The 7454-nt window shown below is 46.4% G+C and overlaps 1 non-coding gene across 1 annotated transcript; it reads right to left on the bottom strand.

Moving 5' to 3' along the window:
- Positions 1-5312: 5312 nt before the first annotated feature.
- On the bottom strand, positions 5313-5385 carry TRNAV-AAC (transfer RNA valine (anticodon AAC)). Its single transcript has one exon. It is a non-coding gene; the product is annotated as a tRNA-Val (tRNA).
- Positions 5386-7454: the final 2069 nt, after the last annotated feature.

The following is a 7454-nucleotide window of genomic DNA, read 5'->3' as shown; positions in this document are numbered from 1 at the left end:
TAGTTTACCCCACACCAGAGGGGCTATGAAACTCTAAAGCAGAGAAAAATATACAGGTCTGAACTGCCTCGTCATGACAGGGTTATTGAACACAGAAGAAGAAAGATTAGGTCTGAAGGGCTGGAAAAAGGCTAAATAAGTCACCTGAAAAGGAGGATCTGCTCTGAAGCTTTTGAGCTTATCTTTAAAGACTTAAGAAGGAACAAGAACAGGGTCTTTGCAGGGACACTTCCAGCAATCCTGATGGCACCCCTACTCACTGCTGGTGGCTGCATCCAGGAATGTAGGACCTTGTGTAGCAACAAGCAGCAAAGAAAGACCCCTGAGTTTTGATCCCTAGAAGAGGAACAGACAGTCAATCAAAACTGAGGGACTCCCATCAACCAGCCTATGGAGTAGCTGCAGAAATAGAAAGGGATGTAGAGTGGACACTGAAGAGGAAGGAAGGGTGATGCTCCTGCAGTGGTGGGGACTGCAATGATAAGGTGGCTTTGCCCAGATAAGATGGCTAAGATGACTAGGAAGATGGGGAAGGTCCAGACTGCTGAAGGTTGTCCAGAACAAAAGGTGCCTTGTCCAAGGCATGCGGATCTGTAGACAGAGGGAGAGGTACTGGCCATGTAAGGCTCTTTGAGAAGGGATTTTAATTGTGGGAATGCCTAGGTGTGCTAAAGGTGACAGTAGAAGAAAAGGTGAAACAAGGAAGAAAGCAATGAGATTTGAGATTCCAGGGGGAAGGTTTGTTGGAGGTGTCAGAGGAGATAATCTGACACCTCTTAGTGTAGGAGTGGTGGCACAAGTCATTTGTGAGATCTAGGCCAGGCTGTGGACAGTTTTCTGAAGCACAACAGTGTCTAGGTAGAGGAATTCAGGCAAAGAAAGAGCAGTCAACTCAGAGAAAAAAACCTGAGAAGAACAGACTGCAAACTTGTAAGCCCAAATAATATATGGCTTATGTGTGTGAGGTCCAGTTGCAAGGGACAAGAATATGAGCTGCGGAGGACACACACCACTCCCCATGGAGCACTGGGAAGAACAAAAGGCTATTTCTAGATGGTGTTTAATTTTTTGGGGGGAGGACTGACCTATGTCAAATTTCAAGTCCATGTGTCCTTTAGTATAATTAAGCAGGTTCAATTAAAAGCTGCAACAGTGACTTCTTTTGCAGACAATACGCCGTACTTGGGAACCTTTGAATACGGAAAAAGATGCTCAGGACCGTTCTTCAAGGCCACATTCAGGGAGACTGCTCTCACAACACCAAGAGCCAGCCTTGGGGCTGCTTGAATTCAGCAGGTTCCCCACTGTGTTGTCCACACTGGTGGTGTTAGCAGGACTTGACAGTCTCCCTGCTCAGCACCTGACCCAGCCAAGACTTGGAAGGCTGCATTAGCCCCACCAGCACCTTCCAAACTCATTGCATCCTGTTGAAGCCAACCAAAACACATAGTCTCACCAAAGTGCAGACTTTGGGTGGGAATGGTTTTCCCCTTACATATTTACTGCATTGCATCATGGGTGTGACATAACTTCTGGTTGAGAAACACAACCACCACCTCTAAAAAATGCAAGTGCCTAGCAGCTACAGTGGGTGGGATTTTCTCTTTTCTTTATTTTCATGTCAATAAGGGGGAATTTGTAGGGGTTTGCTGGGGAGCTTCTCCATCAACCCAATGGGAAATTCCACCTTGGCTGGAGAATGTGGAAAGAAATTAGGACCTACAGAGGTATTTAGGTACTAACATCTCACTGAAATAATGGGATTTTGGTACCCAAATGTCTTTGTGGGCTGGTTCCTCCATGGGGAACAGAAGATTTGGGAGTGGGAGTTCAAGCCGTGCAACCAAGGGGTTGCCCTCCTTAAGGACAGCGGTGAGTGCTGTCACAGGAGCCCTCCGTAACCCCAGCGGATCTCAGCGGAGGGGACATCTGGGGCCTGGCCCAGCGGCTTGGCTGACGAGAAGGCGAAGCCACAGCAACACGCACTGCTAGCCCAGGCTTGAGCTCCGCCGAGCAGCCGCCCTTCGCGGGGCCCGGGTGGGGGCTGGAGGCCTCTGCCCCCGATCCCCGCCCGGCACGGCTGCCCGAGCGAGGCCGCGCAGCCAAGGCCCAGGCGGGCCGCACGGGGGCGCCGCAGGACGGCCGTGCCGGCGGGAGGGCGCTGGTGCCGGGGGCTGCCGCCCTTCCCGCCTCACCAACCCCTAGGGGCCCAAGGGGGAAGGAAACACGCCCTTGGTCGCCACAAGCTCCATGCGGGACTCAGTTAACTGCTTTCTGTTAATTTGCACTGTAGTTATCCCAGCAGCAGTGGTCACAGTCACAGCCTCTTTGCTTGTGCTGTGACTTCCCTGGCTTTTTTCACAGACCGCAGTCGCACTCCCAGAAACAATCATACAGACCAGTCACAGAGGGGCAGCAAGAATTTGGCGTATTACAGGCTGACAAGGCTATCAGGGGATGTGTGGAAATTAAGGAAAGCCAGGAGTTTCTCCCCTGGAGGAGGCATGTGGAGCCCTAACATTGAAATGTGATCTTGCTCAAGGAGGGACTGTATCAGGAACAGTCGCCAGCAGGACCAGGGCAGTGATTGTCCCCCTGTACTTGGTGCTGGTGAGGCCACACCTTGAATCCTGTGTTCAGTTTTGGGTCCCTCACTACAAGAAAGACACTGAGGTGCTGGAGAGAGTTCAGAGAAGGGCAACAAAGCTGGTGAGGGGCCTGGAGCACAAGTCTGATGAGGAGCAGCCGAGGAAACTGGGGCTGTTCAGCCTGGAGAAAAGGAGACTGAGGGGAGACCTTAATGCTGTCTACAACTACCTGAAAGGAGGTTGTAGCATGGAGGGTGTTGGTCTCTTCTCTGAAGTAGGAAGTGATAGGCAAGAGGAGATGGCCTCAAGTTGTGCCAGGGGAGCATTAGTTTTGATATTAGGAAAAAATTACTCATCCAAAGGGTTGTCAGGCATTGGAACAGGCTGCCCAGGGAAGTGGTAGAGTCACCGTTCCTGAAGGTGTTTAAAAGGCATTTAGATGAGGCTCTTAGCGACATGGTTTAGAGTTGGATTTAACAGTTGGACTTGATGATCTTAAAGGTCTTTACCAACCTAAACAATTCTGTGATTCTATTTAATTCAGGTAGGAAGACAGAAATAACAAAAACGGTATTACTGCGAGGACTGAGATAGAAAATGAAGAAAAGCAGCAGAAGAGGTTGCAAGGATGTATATTAGCAAGACACAGGACCAAAGAAACAAGATTTGACTATGGAAGAATATGTCACATAAAAATATCTGTGCTGGCTCAAACTGAGGATTTGTCTTCCAAAGTACCCTGCTTCTAGCAGCGGCTATGAGGAGATGCACAGTGAAAAGTAAAAGCAGCGCAAGTATATATATATAAATATATATATATATATATACATACATTGGCTGTACTCCCCTGGGAGTACTCTCCCAGTCTCTGTCTCAGTTCAGGAGATTTCCCAAGTCTGACATAGTTTGTCTATAGCTCTGACAGATCCCTCTGCCAACGACTTGTCCCATGCCCCTGCACTGGTTTTGCATCTTCAGTGCTTTTTGCCGAAGGGCTCCATGGACCCACCTGGCATCATGACAAGTGCCACTTCTTCCTCCTAATTTTGATCCCATCTTAGTGTCATTTGACAGCTTGTGGTTCTTGTTCTGGAAGAGAACACCTTCTCTGTTGAATCACAGGATCCACCTTTCCCACTGACCATTTCTCAGCTCTGTTAGCATATCTTCTGAAGTTAGTAGTCTCCTTCTGAAGCTGAACCAGTCAAGCCTACTCAGCCACTCCTTACATGTAAATCATTCCATATTTTTAGTGTTCATCCTGCCCTTCTCTGAACCTTTCAGGTTCTGGTATCTTCTTTTTGAGATGTGGGCACAGTTCTCAAGATGTGAGCAAAGCAGAGCCATAGCAATCCTTTCTGTACTGTTGTCCCTTCCTTTCCCCTGCATTGGATTTGTCTGCTTGATCATTACTGAATGATGATACTGTAACAGATGATAAAGAAAACTGAGACAAAGCAGGAAGAAAACCGAATTAGTTGAGTCAAAATCCTCTGGGAAACAATAGTAAAGAGGAAAACCAACATGGTGTTAAAGGTCGCTTTTGTAAAACCCTAGACTTCTAATGTCTCTGTAGTATCAAGAACTGTGAATTGTCAATATGCAAGAGTTTAATGTTCCAGCTGCAAACTCAAGAATAAAGTGATGTGATATTACAGTTGCTTATCCCCACAAACAGAAGAGGATGTATTTTGCATGTAGTTTTAGTAGCGAACATATTATAGAAGAACAAATTGCAGTACATAATTTTGGATCAGTGTTGAAAACATAAAAATTGAACAGGAAAGAAAGATAAAAAAGGATAAAAACAATATTGTTCGCTGTTTCAAATAGTACATATAGAATAGTACTTCTAGAATGTCCTGAGTTGGAAGGGACCCACAAGCATAAAGTCCAACTCCTGACCCTGCACATGACAACCCCACAGTTCACACCATGTGTCTGAGGGTGTTGTCCAGTCTCCTCTTGAACACTGTCAGGCTTGGGGCTGTGACACCTCCTTGGGGAGGCTGCTCCAGTGCTCCACCACCCTCTGGGGGAAGAACCTTTTCCTAATGTCCAACCTAAACCTCCCCTGGCACATATTCCTGACATTCCATCACGTTCTGTCATTGGTCACTAAAGAAAAAAGATCAGCACCTGCTCCTCCTCCTCCCCTTGTGAGGAAGCTGTAGTCACCATGAGATCTCCCCTCAGTCTCCTCCAGGCTGAATGGCTTCCTCTCCAAACTATTCACCAAGTTTGTAGCCCTTTTCCGGACACTCTCTAGCAGCTTTTTTATCCTGTGTCACCCAGACCTGCACACAATGCTCCAGGTGAGGCCGCACCAGTGCAGAGCAGAGCGGGACAATCACCTCCCTGCCCAGCTGGCAATGCTGTGCCGGATACACTCAGGACATGGTTGGCCCCCTTGGCTGCCAGCACACACTTTGGCTCATGTTCAATTTGCCGTTGACCAAAACTCCCAGATCCCTCTCTGCAGAGCTGCTCTACAGCATCTCGTCCCCCAGTCTGTACGTACAGCCAGGGTTGCTGTGTCCCAGCTACAAAATCTGATACTTCTCATTGTTGAACTTCATCCAGCTGGTGATTGCCCAGTTTTCCAATTTGTCCATATCCTTCTGCAGTGTCAACTGCTCCCCACACTTCTGTGTCATCAGCAAACTTACTTAATATTCTCTCAAGTCCCGTGTCCAAATCATTTATGAAGACCCTAAAATATGGTGTTTCCGCCCGGTTTCAAACCGGGGACCTTTCGCGTGTTAGGCGAATGTGATAACCACTACACTACAGAAACACACACTCATGTTTACTTTGTATGTTTGTCTTGGTTTTGGTTTTGTGCTGTTTTGTTTTTGGTTTTGTTTGTTTGCCTCACAGGGAAAATTTTGAGCAATTTAATAAAAGCAGTGAGCTGAGTCAGTTTGACGAGCTCAGGGATTGCATATGAAGTAGTATAAGAGTTTGTGTCAGAGGTAGAAAATATTTCTGGAATTTGCATGCTAAACAAGGGAAAATGAATGAGGCAGTTCTCCAGAGTTACCTGGATGAATGAATGCTCAAGGAAGGACGCTAGGTGTAAACAGTCTGGGAACGGATAAAGGGGTCAGTCAGTCTCAGCAGCTATGATTTGAAGGTCAGAAAACGTAGGAATTCAGCAGCAAGTGCCAGAAGTCAAGCTGAGTTAGACCTTGAAAAGATCTGTGAAGATAAGTGCTGAAACATTTAGTATCTTTATAAGTAGAAACAAAATTAAAAAGGAGGAAGTAGGGCTGCTGTGTACAGAGCAGGAGACTGAGATCAAACAGATCTGGATTACACTTAGATCAAGGGCCAGATCCAAGAGGGTACGCAGGGCTGTAATGCCAGGAAGTTAATTTGTCTCTGGGAACGAAATTCACAATGCTGAACACATCTTACTCCTTTTTATAGTAACTGAGAGAAAGTTACATTCCCAGGACTAAGATCTACCACAAATTCTGTGGTGTCTGAGCTGCTCATGAGGAAATGCCCAAGACAGCTTTCCAAAACTCTATCTTGTCTGGTTCTAGGTCTGTAACAAAGCTTCAGCCTCTCTGGCTACACCTATGTTAGTAAATAAAACATGGTTGAGGGTTCAGATGCTGCACCAAGTCCGTGATTGTCCCCGCTGTTTAATGGTTCCTGCTACAGGTACAGTGTGTGCCTGACAGCCCTTTCCCAGGCAATGCCTGGGCACAGTTCATGGGACAGCATGGGATTGCTCTTCCCAGTGAGAAGTCTGGAGGTGGCCACCTGCTTTGGACTTTTTTTGGAGGAGAAGAGGGTCTTGCTGTGTGGCAAGCTATACTGTGCAGCTTGCCATCAAGGATAGAGAACAGGACACAACCCATCTTATTTAGCAGCACAAGTCTAGCCTCTGAGATTGGGATAATCTAAATGACTGAGATGTTACCGAGATAGAATCATAGAATGACAGAATGGATTGAGTTGGAAGGAACCTTCAAAGCTCATCTAGTCCAAGCCCCCTGCAATGAACAGGGAGATCTTCACCTAGATCAGGTTGCTCAGAGCCCTGTCCAGCCTGGCCTTGAATGTCTCCAGGGATGGGGCATCTGCCACCTCTCTGGGCAATCTGTGCCAGTGTTTCATCACCCTCATTGTAAAAAAATTCTGCTTTATATCTAGCCTAAATCTGCCCTGTTTTAGTTTAAAATCATTACCCCTTGCCCTATTGCTACAGGCCCTATTAAAATATCCAAGATACCTTGGATTACTTCAGTCATGTACTGTCAGAGGCCATTAACAACGGGGTAACTGGGTTTTTTTTCTTAAATTGATAGGAATCTCCTACATAGTACCTTTGAAGTTTCTTGTATCTAAAATAATCTTAGATCCGTCTCCACTTAATGTGTTCTTGTCTGACTTGTTGGAGGAGTTCTCTAGACAGCAGGATGCATAGCATCTCACATCCACCCATTCAAGCAGAGTCCTTAGGTTCAGAAGAGTGCAAGATTCCTGCGCAGAAAAGGAGAGCAAAAGAGAGGCAGTTGCCCCTGCTTCTAGTTTCCCAGCTGAGAGTTTTACCTGTGGAGAGCAAGTGGGAAAACCACAGGACTTGGATGGAGTCTGTGAGCTGAGAGCAATGAAATTAAATTGTTTCTTCTCTAAATTCACTTGAAATTTGTCACGGTATGACTGCATATGAGGAGGCGAACTGGAACTGGAAGGACTTTATGTGGTTTAAATAATTTAGTTCACCCTAAAACACAGTTTTGGCAAACATAAAATTCTTTCCATGCATAATTCTGGGGTGAAATTGATTTGGGTCTTGAGACATACAGAAACAAAAAAAATCTAGAATTTCCCTTTCACCTGTAATTCACC

The sequence above is a fragment of the Patagioenas fasciata genome, chromosome 1, assembly GCF_037038585.1.
Source record: "Patagioenas fasciata isolate bPatFas1 chromosome 1, bPatFas1.hap1, whole genome shotgun sequence".
In the NCBI taxonomy this organism is placed as follows: Eukaryota; Metazoa; Chordata; class Aves; order Columbiformes; family Columbidae; genus Patagioenas; species Patagioenas fasciata.
Note: the sequence above shows the minus strand (reverse complement) of the source record. Positions and strands in the feature narration are given on the sequence as shown.